Source organism: Herpailurus yagouaroundi, unplaced genomic scaffold (assembly GCF_014898765.1).
Source record: "Herpailurus yagouaroundi ecotype Mexico unplaced genomic scaffold, PumYag 159, whole genome shotgun sequence".
Classification (NCBI taxonomy): domain Eukaryota; kingdom Metazoa; phylum Chordata; class Mammalia; order Carnivora; family Felidae; genus Herpailurus; species Herpailurus yagouaroundi.
The window spans coordinates 51497939-51514377 of NW_024412400.1; the positions used below are offsets into that span (position 1 = coordinate 51497939).

At 38.9% G+C, this 16439-nt stretch overlaps 1 long non-coding RNA gene across 3 annotated transcripts in view; it reads left to right on the top strand.

Annotated features, from left to right (window-relative positions):
• Positions 1-9945: 9945 nt before the first annotated feature.
• The window catches only part of LOC121033900 (uncharacterized), a 57126-nt gene continuing 50632 nt past the window's right edge, over positions 9946-16439 (top strand). The window contains exon 1 of one of the 3 annotated variants that reach the window (XR_005792186.1): positions 9946-10311. This is a non-coding gene — a long non-coding RNA (uncharacterized LOC121033900). The remainder of the gene's footprint in view (positions 10312-16439) is intronic. The other 2 variants (XR_005792184.1, XR_005792185.1) reach the window with 2 other exon arrangements.

Here is a 16439-nt window from a genome sequence, read left to right on the forward strand (position 1 = left end):
CTTTTAGCATTTGCGCGGCGCAGAGTCAGCGTGTACAAGAGGAGTTTAGGGCCGACCTTTGCCCTCATTGGCGGGTAGGAGCGGTTACTGTGATGTGTGCAGACTAATTTGTGATTTAAAGTGATCCGCGAGGAATGTGGAGAGGACTGCCGTACAGTATTTTTAGAAAACACTAATGTGAGCTACATTGGTTCCCCGAAAAAGCTCTACAATGAGCATGTAATTCCCCCTGGTATTCAAGTAAGACTAAGGCTTCTTAACGACAAGGAGAGCGGCTGCTTTCGCCTGTTAGCTTCTGAAACTCTGGCCTGAGCCAGTGACAGGGCCCCCGTAATCTGGAAAATCCCTAATTTCCAAAAATAGGGCGAGAACTTTACAGAGATAATTTGATTATGTCCAGGGGTCAATGTATCCATGTTGGTTACTACAATTAGGCAGAATGGAAGAAATAAATCTCATTTGTGTTTCTTCTGGGATTTTAGCTAGCGATTCCTGCAATTTCCTCATGTTTGAAGTAAAAACAGTGATACTGATAGGAACAGGTAGAGTCTGGAGTTGGGAGTAAATGAGTAGATCTTGGTTTATTCCAACTATCTTTTTATCCCACACTTGAACCAATGATACGTTAGGCTAGAGAGGAGAAATCCCATTATCTTTCTATTCATAGCTCGGGTTTAAGGCTTACTCTGTTAAATTGTGAAAAGTGCATTGAAACTTGGATCTTTAGAACAAAGGAAGTTTGAATACATTTCAGTATTTGTCAGTGATGTCATTAAAGCAAAACATATTCAGAAACCTCATCTTTAAAAAAGCATTACATCGATTTTATTTGGTAAATCCTTATATGAATAGTTCTGAACCCTGGCTGTGAATTAGAATCTTCTGAGTTTTGAAAACATATTGATGCTTGAGCCTTACCTTCAGCCTTGCCAACCTTATAGAGGTTGATGTAATTAATTTAGGGTGGGCTCAGCCAGTGTGTGGATTTTGCCTATCCAATGTTCAGCCAGGGCTAAGAAATACTACTCCAATGGAGTGTAATTGAGGTTCTGGCTAAAGCACTTAAACTCTCTGATTTTAACTTTTTTTTTTTTTTTTTTTTTTTTAGTGTTTATTTATTTTTGAGAGAGAGATAGCTGGAGAGGAGCAGATAAAAAGGGGACAATCCAGAGTGGGTTCCATGCTGACAGCAGCAAGCCTGATATGGGGCTTGAACTCACGAATCATGTGACTTGAGCCAAAGTCAGAAGCTTAACTGAGGAGCCACCCAGGCACCCCTCCTTGACCTTTCTGACTAGTCTGCTTCCAGGGAAACTTCCCTACCCAATATTCAGAAGTCATTTAAAAATAATATTAATAAACTTTGAAATCTTTAAAAACTATTTAATGGTACGCTGTTTTTCTGGTTCTGATAACCTACTATGGTTATGTAAGATAGTGTTTTGGAAGTTTGGATCAATGATACATGGAACTCTGCTATTTTTGCAACTTTTTGTAAGTTTTCAATTATTTCAAACTAAAAAAAAAAGGCTAATTGGTAACATGATTCATTGAAACATAAAGTTTCGGTGAAATCACCACCTGTATTTATAATGACTTGAGAGTAATATAATTTATTTTTAAGATATTTCTTAATGGAAATTTATTCCTCTTTAGAGGGTCTTCCACCATACCTCTTCAATATGCTGCCAATAAACTGACTTGTTGATGTCTTGATATATTTTATAATATGTTTTTACTCTCTAGATCCATGATTTTTAAAAACTCACAAGCGTAGGAGGGAGTTATGGGAGGAGATGGGGTTCCTTTTCTATTCCTGATATCTTATCCCAGTAGACCTCTCTGCTCCCCACCTCCTTCCTGTGTCTGACATTCATTTCCAGAAGAGCAGAAACACCCAGATCATTCCACACTTGGGCCTATTTCCCACTTCCTCGGACTGTACCCCCAAATTATGTCCAATAGAGAGGAGTATTTTTACTGTTCATCCCTTTAGCATCAAAAAAGGTGGTAGAGAGAGGTGGGCCAACATTTTATTTGCTTAGCATTAATTCATCAAACTGATGTTATTTTTAATTTTAATTTTTTTTTTAAATCCATGACTAATCCATAGGATGGAAAGCAATAGGTCTAGTGGGGCTGCTCCACAAGGTTGTCTAAGGATAGGGGTTAAAAAAAATTATGATTATCCTTTTCAGGGTCAAATTCTAGATAAATCATAGTTTAGAAAATTGTTATGTTATTTCTAAATTATTTTGAAGAAAGTTTGTTTTTCCATATACCTACTTCCAAAACATAAACATTAAAATGTAGAAAGACTAAGACCTATTCAGAGTTATAAAGGTTCTAGACCTGGGACTAGTAAAGCATATGTTTTAATTGTATGAAAGCATTAGTAGAAGTGCATTGAGGCAAGTGAGAGAGTTCCATTAGGAAGGTACATGATTGAGTTTTTTGTGACGCAAAAGAAAAATGGAATGGTGTATCTGTAATTTTGTATATTCTTTCAACAAACAGAGGTCCTGCTAGTAGACCTGGAGTTCACCATGTGTAAAAGAAAATCCGTGATAAAGTTGCAGTTTTTATTGTTTTAAGCATTGCAGCCTTCGTATGATGGCTCAAGAGACCAGTGGAATTATGAGTGGCCTTCCTATAACTACTGAAGAATCATATTCTTGATGCTTTGATCCGTTCTCATTCCATTAAACACTGTAGCCTTTCTGGGGAACATGTTTTTCATATTATTTAACAGGTTCTTTAATCCTAAAATCATAATTGATAAAATTTATTAATTTCTTCAGCAATCCGTTATTCACCAGTAGACCACCAGAGTTTAATAACACTGTAATTTAGGCTAAGGGCAAATGAAGTGTAAGTCCCCATCAGAAGAAGCTACACTCTTAATAAAGGGAATGATACACACAAAGCTAAATGTTAAGGTGACCAGTAAGTGCAAGAGCAGGCAGAGAAAGGATAAGTCATTATGGTAAATGTGACCAGGAGAAGTTATAACCTTAAGAAGTTCCTAAGCAAGTTTCTGTTTATAGCAGAGATCATAGAATATTTGATTTTACACATGAACTATTCATGTGGCTTCATGACTTTTTAGTCTTGTGGTTATATGACAATACATTCTGATCTGGTTGCTCTCATCATTAGTTGTTCTGAAACTGATTTATATGTAATTAAGGCTTAGGCATATACTGCTTGGTAAATCTCATAACAGCACCGGGCATTCTGCTGCTAGTTCTGCGGAGAACTACTTCTGAGATTTTAAGCAACCAGTTTACTCAAGAGGGACTCCAAGCTGGAGCCCTTGCAGGTCTAAACTTCGGTGATTCTGGTCATCCAAACATCTTGAACCTCAGACTCCTCTTTAGTTCTTATTTCTTCTTTATTTTAGTCACCTAGTCCTGTTGTTACTTCTTTCAAGGAAGGAAATTGTTCTTGAATCTTCCTGTTCTGTCTATCCTATCATATCTACTGGTATCTCATGCATGGACCATTATAGTAGCTGTCTAAATGTTCTTCTTCATTCTCACCCATTCCTCATTCAACTGGGGAAATCTCTAGAAATATCAGTTTCCTCACCTCACTTCCTCAAATAAAAACTTTGGAAATTAAAGATAGAGATCAAACACCTTTTGGAAGTTGAAGCTTTGTACAGTATAAACTTGCTTTGTCAATGATTCCTTATCAAATTACCAGCTTGCCTAATTCCCTTCCTTTCTCAAGCTCACAACATTCTTACTCTTCCTGTTAATCAAATCTTTCCAATTTTTTTGAGATCTAGATGAATTTCTACCTCTTGCCAAAGCCTTCCCCACCTGTTCTAGCTTTCATTACCTTTTCCCTTTGTTTAGGTTCCCTCCTGGCATTTATGACCTTCACTATATGTTTTGACACTTGATTTTATACTGTTACGCATTGTTACTTGATCACCTCATGAGTGTGTGTCTTGACTTTAAAAATAGGACCGTATTTGCATTTATTTTGCATTGTGCACAGAACTTGGCAGACACTGTGCCTATGGTAGATACTTAATCAGAACTTGTGGAACTGAATTGACATTTGTTTCCTCGTGCTTGGCCTAGGAAGCCTGGTTTTGCCTTTTCCTTTCCGTCCAAACAGCCAGTTCCATCCTCAGGTATCTGTCCTACCACTGTAGCCATCTCCCTAATGGAGAACTACTGTACTCCCAAATAGAGGTCCCTATTTGCCCTGTTCGCTTTGCAGCACTCAGCCGTGTTTCCACTTCTGCTCTATTCTGTGTCCTTCTTATAGTGGGCTGCTTAAGTAGCCCACAAGTTCTGTTCTATATAGGCATGAGCTACAGAACAGAATGCCTGTTGGCATTGTTATAACCGGAGTTGTGGTGCGAGGATGGGAGCTCACAGAAGGTAATACAGTGGAGTAGTTTGGTGTTTGATGTAGACAGAGGCTCAGTTTTTGGAGGTATGTCCAGAAATTGGTCATGTGTGACCAAGAGTTAAGGACAGTGCCAGTTAGATAAACTGAACTGTAAAGCCAACAAAACCATAGGTTTGCTTTTGGAGCTAGACTAATGTTAATAGTCCGATGTCTTTTTCACACAAGGAAACTAAGGTCCAAGGAGGAGGCTGCAAATGTAGCTACTCATTAGTATTTGCTAATTGCAAATAATTCAGTGCAGCCTATCCTTGGATGGAGTCATTCTTTATGGTATTTAATGTCAGAAATTGGCCAGCTAGTGTTGGTTTCAGTTACCTATTCAAGAGTAATAAGAGCTTGTTGGTATGACCTCCAGACAGACTACATCAAGGAAGTATGGCCCTGCCAACACCTGGAATTTGGCCCAGGGAAACTAATTTAGGACTTCTGACCTACAGAACTGTAAGATAAAAATTTTTGTTGCTTTAAGCCCTAGGTTTGTTGTAATTCTTCATAGCAGTTTTAGAAAACCAGCGTACTAAGAGTAGCTATTTGCTGATATTTAAGAAATGTTTCTCAAACCTTAAGATGCTCCACCTGGGTGGAGCCTACAATCCCCAATTCTAAAAATGACTCCTGAGTGATGCTGAAACTGCTAGTCCAGGGGCTATACTGAGCAGCAAGGCTTTGAGGCACATTAGATGATTTTGTCTTTTATTACTTCCAGTATGAGGAAGTAGACCCAGTGGTTAAGAGTACCGGAGGCTCTGGAGTTAACAGACTGGGGGAAAAATTCTGACACTTAATAGTTACGCAACTTTTGGCAAACTACTTAATTTGCTTAAATTATTTAGGCAATTATTTAAGTTCAGTTTTCTCATCAATAAAACGATACTAATAACACCTACCCCAGATTACTGTTTGTTAGGTGAAAGGGTTATACATGAGTTCATTTCCCAGTCCTTGGAAATGCAAATTATTTACCTGATGTTGGCCAAAGGGTAATGCCTATAATCCTGGTCCCAGGGACTTTTGGTTTGCCAGGTGTGAACATTTTGTATTCATTCATTCATTCATTTTTCACTTTTAAACTCTTATTTGTTGACAACTAAGTACTAGACTTTATTCTAGGCATTGGGGATATGGTGATAAATAAGACAGATTCTGCCTTCAAGGAGTTTGTAGATGATACACAGATATACAAGTGTGATAATTTTGGCTAATTCTTTTTTTTTAAATAAAATGATCTTTGAGATATATTATTAAGTGAATATTATTATTGAAAAGTGAACATGTATATAGCACAATATGTGTAGTGTGATCCTTTTTATATGGAGTTAACTATACATATATATGATGAATTACTAGTGAAATGAAATTTTAAGATGTTGAAAATGCAAATCTGAATACTTTTAGATTTAATAGATGTAAAGTTACTTTGTCAAATTTCCGTAACAATTTCTAGACACTGAATTTCTAGATTTATCTCATTGATTACTCATAATAAACAGTTCAGAGTTTGGTGTCAGCCCATGGGCCATTCTTTGAGTGATATTATTCTTTTCACTTTTTAAAATACTATAACATTTCTTGTATAATTGCAATTGTTTTGAAAAAAAAAATCCTAATTTGGTCTGATAACAGACACAGTAAAGAAGTGGTTCTGAGGATGGGGTAATTTTATGGACAAGCAAACAAAGAAGGTGGCAAAAAGGAGGTGATATGTGATCTGGATTTTAAAGGCTACATGGGCATTCGTCAGAAGGATAAGTGTGGAAGAGTATTTTATTTTCTTTAATTTTTTTAAATGTTTATTCTTGAGAGAAAGCACAAGCAGGGGAGGGGCAGAGAGAGAGGGAGACACAGAATCTGAAGCAGGCTCCAGGCTCTGAGCTGTCAGCACAGAGCCTGACGCAGGGCTCAAACTCACTAACTGTAAGATCATGACCTGAGCCAAAGTTGGATGCTTAACCACCCAGGCACCCTGGAAGAGTATTTTAAACAGAGGGAAAATGGGAGCCATGGCAGGGAGGTGTGAAATTGCTCGTTGTGTTGAGAAAGATAGTGGACATCTGTTGTTTTAGCCTGCTCAGCATCTAGTCTCCCTTCTTCCATTTCCCTTAGGGACCCACAACTTCTCCATTCTCAGCGTAGGTGGTTTGGGTAGGGCTGACCTCTTCCCTAGCTCACAAATCAATCAGCATTTCTCACCCCACTCCCCTTCCAGTAATTGGTTCAGGACATCAATTATGTCAAGAACTTTTGCTGTAACCCTGGCCAGAGGAGGGGAAAGAAGTGCTTGTTCCTTCTGGGGCTGTTGAGAAGGGAGATGTAAGCCCAGACTGACAGAGTACCAGTTTAACACTGGACAAATGAACCAGTTTGAGAATGGAGCCTGCAGAGAAAAAGAGCAGAGACCAGAGATAGAAACTCAATCCAAAGACTTTATGCCCTCACATGTAGCCATACCCTATCTTCTACCCCTGAGATTTTCAGTTACATGAACAAATAACTTTTTTATTCATTTAATCTTAACTGAAAGACCTACACAAGGAATATTTTGGTGTGCTAGAATAGTGTGTGTGTGTGTGTGTGTGTGTGTGTGTGTGTGTGTGTATACACTAGGGACTAAGAGGCTGCAAGGGTGGGCAGGGGCTAGAAGAGCTTAGGAACAGGCCCTCATTTACGGAGGAGCTCTGGAGGGTCTAAAGCAATGTTAAAAAGGAGTCACTAGTGCTAAGCCTACATCACCAAACCAAAACTAACATCTAACTTCATTGCAGTTTCAGTCTCCTCCAGGAATGTAATCTTAACTCATTGATCTGGAATTTCTTGGTTGGCAGTAGTGAGGTAATTTAGCTAATAGGCCCTCTTTTATCTCCCAAAGGAAGGTGACCTTGACTGAAATAATCCTTTTTTTTTTTCTTCATTTGTGACTTCCTTATCCCATCCCTTCTCTGCCTTTAAAACCTTTCCTTTTCTGTAGCTCTTTGGAGTTCCTTTCTATTTGCTAGATGGAATACTGCCCAATTTATACATCATTCAATAAAGCCATTTAGATCTTTAAAACACAGTTGAATTTTTTTTACTCTGTTGAATTTTTATTTAACTGCGGTGATTACCTCAAGAAAATGAAGAGCTATAACTCAGAAACTAATATTAAGAACATTTACTTCCTCAGGTTTTTCTAGCAGTTTCATTTTTATTATTCTCTTTCTTTCCCTCTGGTTGGGGCTAGGCAATTAAACATAGAAAGGACCTAGCAAGTCCCTGAAAATGACATTTTAAAGTGTTTTCCTTTGAAGAAATGAGAGTTGTTATTTTATTTTGAGCAATGAAGTAGCAGACTCTATTTACTTGTGTTTTCTAATAAGCAGTCAGTATAAGCAGACTTTCACTGTAGAAACTTTTAGGAATATTAAGAATCTTCTTTTCTGAAGCACCCTACTCACAGAATTCATTTTCTCAGCAGGAACAAGAAGTAACACTTCAGCCATTTTGGACATTATAACAAAAATAAATGAGCTTCACATCAACTTGCCTACATATATTTGTCCTGTTTCTTTAGTCTATAACAATTCCCTAGGCTTTTTTCTTTTATATTTTTCATGATTCCAAGTTAGTGGTTTTACAGCATGTCCCTTAATTTGGATTTGTCTGATTGTGATTAGATTGTGATTAGATTCAGGGTGAACATCTTCCCACAAACACTCCATAGATGATGTTGTATCTCCAAGTTTAAGAGCAAGGGTCTTATGATGTCCAGTTATTGTCCAATTTTTACTTAATTTTGATGGTTTAGTTAAGGTGGCGTCCACCAGATTTATCCATTATACCTTTACACCTTTTAATAACCTGTGGGATGATTCTTTGGCAATAAATAACACTCTCAATATCTTTTGTACATTGTTTCAAAGAAGAAAAATGGCCCAGTTGAAACCTTACAGAGTTGGAAAGGATTATTTCAACAAATTTCTAGTTACTACCCACTAAACTATGTCATCCTAGGTGCTACGACCACACAGTAGTGAGACTGACCAGAGTAAAACAAAGAGCAAAATACCACAGGAGAATTTGGGAGAATGACATAGACCACATTAAAAGTGAGGAAGAGGAAGTTCAGAGACAGGCAATGACTTGACCGAGATTTTACAATCAAATGTCAGAAGTGAGATTAGAACTTTGGTTTTTCTGATATCCAATCCAGCGTTCTTTTCGTGACAGCCTAAGAAGATTGTATTGTAAAGCTGGTTTTCCAGGACAGGTGTAACATTTGTTCTTACAGTGAAAACAGTTCATGACACCTTACTATGTAACTAAAAGAACAAGCTTTCTCCAGGCCCACCACAATGTGTTTCAGAGAAAATGTTATTTAGATTGATTTAAATTATGTACATTGTGACATTTAACTCCATTGGACACCTAGTCTAGTTTTAGCTCCGAGAAATGCTTCCTCATACTGACAGTGACAAACACACTTGCAGATCTGATGTTGCTCATCTGCCACACCTTAAATCTACTACGGAACAAGATTTTTCTATTCACAAGTCAGGAAACAATTCAAAGGTATTTAAATCCTACATCCTGAGAGCGCTTACAGTTGACACATAATTGCTTTATGAGTGTTTGCATACATCTCACTGGAATCTCAAAAACGACCCACTTACTCCTTAAGGTGGGAAGTGCGGATCGGTACATATAGTCTGGATTGCTAAATGCTTTGCCTTAACATTTAAGAATCTCTAGTGTATACTTTTCAGAATAGAAACATAAGAGAAATAGTCTTATACATACATTCGTTCAAGTATGTATTATACATTCATGCAGGACTATCGGCTTCAAATTTAAAAGCTGGTTCTGGTAATGAACTGTTTTAGGCATTGGTTTGGTGAGTCATGAGATTCTTTTGGGCTCAGTTTTGGATCTATAGACCCTGAAGGCCACAATATCATTTGACCTTTGTTCGTGCTTCTCAATACCGAACCTTGTAACATTCTGCGTGCTTTGGGATAAATGAATTTAATTAAAGAGTTAAATATTACATTTACAATTTTTTACATATGACTCTGGAGAGAACTCCCTCCGCCAACTGCTAAAGAGCCCGCCTTCCCGATTCTGGAGGACAGGCAGGTTTCCCAAAGGGCTCTACCGTGGGGGTTAGTGACTGAAGTGGGCTGGTCAATCGGAAAGTCCTTTTCCCCTTGCTACAAGCTTGAGCTCGGAGAAAGCTCAGCACTGACAGGGCGTCAGACAAACAACCCACCACCCCAGGCTCTCAGGCCCCGCTGAGCCTCACGGTCCGCCCAGGGACAATCGCGCCCAGCTCTGCCGCTGAACCCATGCAAGGCCTGGCTGGGCTGACGTAGGCTCCAGGCGAGAAATTATTTCACAACTGTCAAGAGGAAAGCGCGCGCCCACTCCGTCATTTCTAGGAAGGCCGGGGCCTGCCAGGCTGCGGGGGCGGACGGGAAGGACCGCACACTCCCCAAAACAACTGCAAATCCAGGGACAACCGGCGCACGCGCAAAGCTCTCTTGCGCCTGAGGTTGAGAGGCTCCCTCCGCCAGCTGCCGGATCTAACTTGTGGGCCTTCCCGGCGCGCCGACTTCCGCGCCTGAGCGGCCGTGACGTAGCCGGTCTCCTCCTCTCGTCCTCCCGCGGCGCCGGTCTCTTGTGACGTCAGCAGCAGACTCCTCTCAGTCGATATAGTGCTAAGTGAGGGGCGGGCCGGATGGGCTGGTTGCCTGCTCCTCCCCAACCTGAACTTGTTTTGTAAAGGAAACCTCTTGTAATTTCCTAAGACTTTAGATTAAATCTTTAAACTGTTCCCGTTTCCTAATAAGGGAGAAAACGGCCCTCACCCTAGTTCCAGCTCCTTCCAAGCTGAGAGTTCTGTTAGAAGTAAGCTGCAAAATGTGTTGTTATTTGGATTTATTTGGAGGCTTTTTGCTTGTTGTTTTTATGTGTTCTCTTGGTGTGTCAATTGGCAGAAAGTGACATCCATAAAATCGTAACTTTGTATATTGGAAGCTGGGATAAGCAGTACCTAGTCTGGGTTAATGAAATTAATGTAATTTTAATTTAGTTTAAATTTAGTTTCCATTTGAATTATCCAGGAGTGTCATCAAGAAAGCGTGGGTATAAAAAACGGTTAAAGAGCTTCCAGGAGTATTTAATCGTTTTGTAATCTGTTTAAAGCCAAAATGAAAATCAGGGTGTAATACAAGTAAAAAGCATTTAAACTGTAAGGGGTGAAGGTTTTGTTTTTAGGGATAGTCAAATAGACACAGAGATTTGTGTGACTTGCTCAATAGGGATGGAATCCAGGCCACTGCTTTCACAATGCCAATACTCTTCCCAGTTTGACTAAAGCTGCCTTTAGAACCCGCTGCTGGACCTGGGCATCTATTGCCACTTTTCTTGGCTTCCTCCCTCACTGGTCTTTTCCCCTTTTCCATGATTCTGGTTCTTGCCCTCTCCTCCCTTTTGCTTTCTCTGTTTAACTTACTCTGTTTTCTTGATAGTTGAATCAGCCTTTCCTTTAAATACCTCTTTTTACAAAATACCTGTAAAAGTGAGGGCACCTGGGTGGCTCGGTTGGTTGAGCCCTCCCTCCGACTTTGGCTCAGGTCATGATCTCCCACTGAGTGAGTTTGAGCCCACCTGGCCTCTGTGCTGACAGCTCAGAGCCTGCTTTGGATTCTGTGTCTCCCTCTCTGCCACTCCTCTGCTTGCACTGTCTATCTTTCTCTCTCTCTCTTTCAAAAAAAATTTTAAATACCTGTGAAAGGAAGTGGAAGGATTTTTAAAGTTTATTTTCTTATGTTAAGGGAGGTTTTGGGGGGTGCAGGTAAGTTTGTATATGGATAGATATAAAACTTCCTCTGGTAAAAGCTGCCTCATAGCTTTTTTTCATTCATAGCAATACAGTGAAAGTAGGAGTGTGTGTGTGTGTGTGTGTGTGTGTGTGTGCGCGCGCGCGCATATGTGCGTGCAGTGAAGAAAAGAGAAAGAGAGGAGAGAGGGGAGGGAGTGCTGTGGTGCACTGTTTGGAATCAGAAACCGGAGAAAAAATATATAAACAGAGGGGTGCTCTACTCAATTCAAAATGACACAACTGTAGGTTCTATGAAAGAAATACATCGTTTCCAATCAATCCCTGCAAGTGCTTCAGTAATGCATTTCCTTAGATGATTTGTGTCTTTCAAAGAGTAAACCTGTAGCTTTAGCTGCCCCAGAAAAAGTAATCCTAGGAGTTCTGTTGATCTATTTCATAAATAATGAAATAATATATCAGTGTTTCCAGACTACATGGCCACCCTATAGGCTTCTCAGTATGGTGGCACCTGTTTCCAGTTCTGCCAGTGGATGTTGTTATCCTTCTTCTACACGTGGGGAACCTAAAGCACAGAGTCCCTTGCCTACCTTACAGACCTACAATGAGACAGAACTGCTGTTTTTTTCCATTTTCTAGTTTCTGGGTGAACATATCTAGTAATATTATCTAACTTTGAACGAATAATAGAATTCACTAAAATATACCAACTGAGTGAAGCATGTTGTCTTATTAGCAATTTATTTCTTTGGTGTTTGTCTTACTCTGCTTGGTCAACAGTAACTTGCAGAAGTTGATTGGAAACATATTTTGTATATTGATTTGAGGGTAGTCCTGAAGTTTGATTTATGTGTTATTTCCCTATATTGAAAGAAAATACACTGTTCTGTATTCCATAATTTAAAAATAATTGGAGAGGCACCTGGGTGGCTCAGTCGGTTAAACATCTGACCCTTGATTTTGGCTTAGATTGTTGAGTTCGAGCCCTGAGTCAGGCTCCACATGGAGCCTGCTTGGGATTCTTTCCCCCTCTCTCTGCCCCTCCCCTGCTTGCAAGCTCTCTCTCAAAATGAATAAGTAATCTTAAAAAAAAATTGGAAACTCGAGTGCATTAACCTAAGTGAAGCAGACAAATACTATTCCATATTCACCAGGATGTACATTACATCCCAGAACTTACTCCTCTTATAATTGGAAGTTTGTATCCTCTGACCAGTTATCTCCCCATTCCCTGCCTCCTTCCACCAGCCTTTGGTAACCACTACTGTTTCTCTGAGTTTGGCTTTTTAGATCCCACATATAAGTGAGATCATACACTGGCTTATTTCGCTTAGCATAATGCCCTCAAAGTTCATCCAAGTTGTCTCAAATGGCAGAATTTCCTTTTTTCTCATGACTGAATAGTATTACATTATATGTATACACCATATTTTTGTTATATACATCCATTGATGGATGCCTACATGGTTTCCATATCTTGGCTATTGCAAGTAACACTGCAGTAAACATGGGATTGCAGATATCTCTATGAAATCCTGATTTTAATTCCTTTGGAATCAGAAGTGGGATTGCTGGATCATTTGGTAGTACTGTTTTTAATTTTTTGAGGAACTTCTCTATACTATTTTTCATAGTGGCTGTACCAGTTTACATTCCTACCAACAATGCACAAGGATTCCTTTTCCTCCACAACTTCACCAACACTTGTCTCTCGTCTTTTTGATAATAGCCATTCCAACATGTATGAGGTGATATCTCATGGTTTTGATTTGTATTTCCCTGATGATTAGTGATGGGAGCACCTTTTCATATGCTAGTTGCCCATTTGTATGTCATCTTTGGAAGACTATTCAATTTCTCTGCCTGTTTTTTAATCAGGTTTTTGTTTTGTTGTTTTATGCTATTGAGTTGAATTCTTTATATATTTTGAAAATTATCCCCTTATTAGATATATAATTTGCAAATATTTTCTCCCATTCTGTAGGTTGCCTTTTAATTTTGTTAGTAGTTTCTTTTGCTGTGTGGTTTTTTTAGTTTGATGTGGTCCTGTTTATTGATTTTTGCTTTTTAAAAAAAATTTTTTTTAACGTTTATTTATTATTGAGAGACAGACACAGAGCGTGAGCAGGGGAGGGGTAGAGACAGGGGGAGACACAGAATCTGAAGTAGGCTCCAGGCTCCGAGCTGTCAGCGCAGAGCCCGATGCGGGGCTCGAACTCACAAAGTATGAGATCATGACCTGAGCCAAAGTCGGACGCTTAACGGACTGAGCCACCCAGGTGCTCCTATTGATTTTTGCTTTTGGTGCTTGTGCTTTTGGTGTCATATCCAGAAAATTGCTGCAAGACCAATGTCAAGGAGTTTTTTGCTGTTCCCTTTATGGTTACAGGTCTTATGTTTAAGTCTTTAATCCATTTGAGTTCATTTTTATGAGTAGTGTAAGATAAGTGTCCAATTTCATTTTTCTGCATGCAGTTATCTAGTTTTCCCAGTAACAAAGCAGATATTAAATGTTCTCAACATAATGACAACAAAAACAAAGTGGTAATTATGTGAGGGGAGGGATGTGTTGACTACCTTTGTTGTGGTCAATGTTTCATAATGTATGTGTTTATCAAATCATCACATCATGTGCCTTAAACTTACATAATATTATATGTCAGTTATATCTCAGTAAAACTGGGGTGAAAAAATAAAGAGAATTAAAAAAAATTGTTGATTTCAATGAAGAATGAAAACAGAAAAAATATGATCTGTGATATTTAATCCAAACATTTATATTAGGATAAATTATTCCCATAATGTCTGTGTAATGTTATATGTGTATCCTGAAGTTTGCAATTCACAGAAGCACTGTTATTTTATGTTATTCTTCCCCCCCAAAAAAATTCTACCTTCGAGAGTAGTGATTTTTATCTTTTATATTTTTTTATATCTTTTATATATTTTATATCTTACATTTATCATAAAATTAGAAACCTGGATCCCAGGATGGTAGAAACACAAAACTTGCTTATTCCAAAAAACTTTTTATATATTTATAGGACTTTATTATTATCCTTACTATATGCACTATTTTAAAGACAAAATATAAAGCAGGAGCATTGTTGGTTTTTTTTTTTTTTGTGGCTTCGTGGCTTTTTGTGTTGGGGTTTTGTGGCTTTAAAATACAAATAAAAATAATGTCTGTATTAGTGTTTAAAATGTCAGCAATAGTGTTGACATTTTTACTGCTAGAACTATAAAATAGAGACATGAATTAATATAATCACCTGAGAAGTTAGGCTAATCAATTCTTTTATTGGAAAACTTGAGGATGTCTTTTACTAACGTCATTCATGAGATACAATTTGAAATGGGGGCTCAAAGAGCAAGGTTTAGGGGCACCTGGGTGGCTCAGTCATTTAAGCATCTGACTCGATCTTGGCTCAGGTCATGATCTCACAGTTGTGACATCGAGCCCCACAGTGGGTGCTGTCCTCCTGGAGCTGGTTGGGGTTCTCTCTCTCTCCCTCTCGTTCTGCCCCTCCTCCATGTGCACATGCCCTCTCTCCCCCTCTTTCTCAAAATAAATAAACTTTAGGAAAAAAAGAGCAAGGTTTACTGACTTTATTCTTCTATCTTAGAACTAAGAGGCTCACACAACTAACAAGTAGTTTGAACAGAAAGCATGAACTAAAGGGACTAGGCTTTACATGTTCTGAATCTCTCAAGTGGGACAACATGTATGTACAAAAATTTCTTTAGATTATTTGGAAAAACTTTATTCCAAAGTATTGTGAACTTCCATTCTGCAGATTGGAATATATTTGGATAATGAATCTGTCCATTCATACCCATATGTCTTTGACCCTCATATTCCATTGCAGTTACTTTTTCTGCATAACAAACTGACCTAAATTTGGCATCTTAGAAACAACCATTTTATTATGTTCATAGATTTTGTGGCTCAGAAATTCCATCCAAGCACAGCATGGTTGATTCTTCTCTGAGGAGTCCCTTGGGCTGGTCTGGCTCAAAGACTAGGAGCAACTACTCTTGGCTACTTTGTGTGGGTTGGCTTCCTTACAGCTAGTGTCGTCTGGGTAATTAGACTTTATGTGGCAGTTCAGGGCTCCAGCCTCAAGTGTTCTCGTGCATAAGGCCAGTGCTGCATTGCCTTTTATGACTCAGCCTCACTATTGTGTCTGCTGTAAACTATTGGTCGAAGGAGTCATAAGTCTACCCAAATTCAGAAAGTGCGTGTGCTCGTTTTGTGTGATTCATCTTATCGTGCCTCACAGATATTGGGTTGTTGTTTTTTTTTTTTTGTTTTTTTTTTTTCAAAATTGAATTTTTTGGCAACCCTGCCTTGAACAAGTCTATCAGTGCCATTTTTTCCAACAACAGTTGCTTATTTCATGTCTCTGTGTCACGTTTTGGCAATTCAGTATTTCCAACTTTTTCCTTATTTGTCATGGTGATCTGAGATCAGCAATTAGTAATTGCTGAAAGCTCAGGTGATGGTAAGCATTTTTTAGCAATAAAATATTTTTTAAGTTTTTATTTATTTTGAGAGAGAGGGAGAGAGAGAGAGACTCCCAAGAAGGCCCGGTGCTGTCAGTGCAGAACCTGACGCGGGGCTGGAACTCACGAACTGTGAGATCATGACCTGAGCTGAAATCAAGAGTTGGAAACTTAACCAATTGAGCCCCTAGCAATAAAGTACTGTGTTTTTTAATTAAGGTATGTACGTTATTTTTTTAAGAAATAATGTTATTACACACTTAAGGGACTATAGTGTAAACATAACTTACATGCAATGAGAAACCAAAAAATTCATTTGACTCACTTTGTTGCAATATTTGCTTTATTACAGTGGTCTGCAAACAAAACCCACAATATCTCTGCGGTAAGTCTATATGTGAATTTTTGTAGGTTAGCACTTGGAATTAAGCAGATGCCTTGTACCCCCAAAAGTCTGCTCCTGTGACCCGGCCTCTCCAGAGACATGCCCTGTTTCTGGTCCCTAGCTACCCTAACCCGCGCTGCCCACAAATGTGCAGATTGCACTGTCTCAGCTGGCCTTCGGTTGTTAGCATCCTCCAGGCCTATTGGGCTCAGGCTGGTCTCCGAAACCTGCATAGCCTCCAGGATGGAAAGTGCCCACTCCTCAAAAATCTTTCTGATTTGATTTGATTAAACCAATGATTTG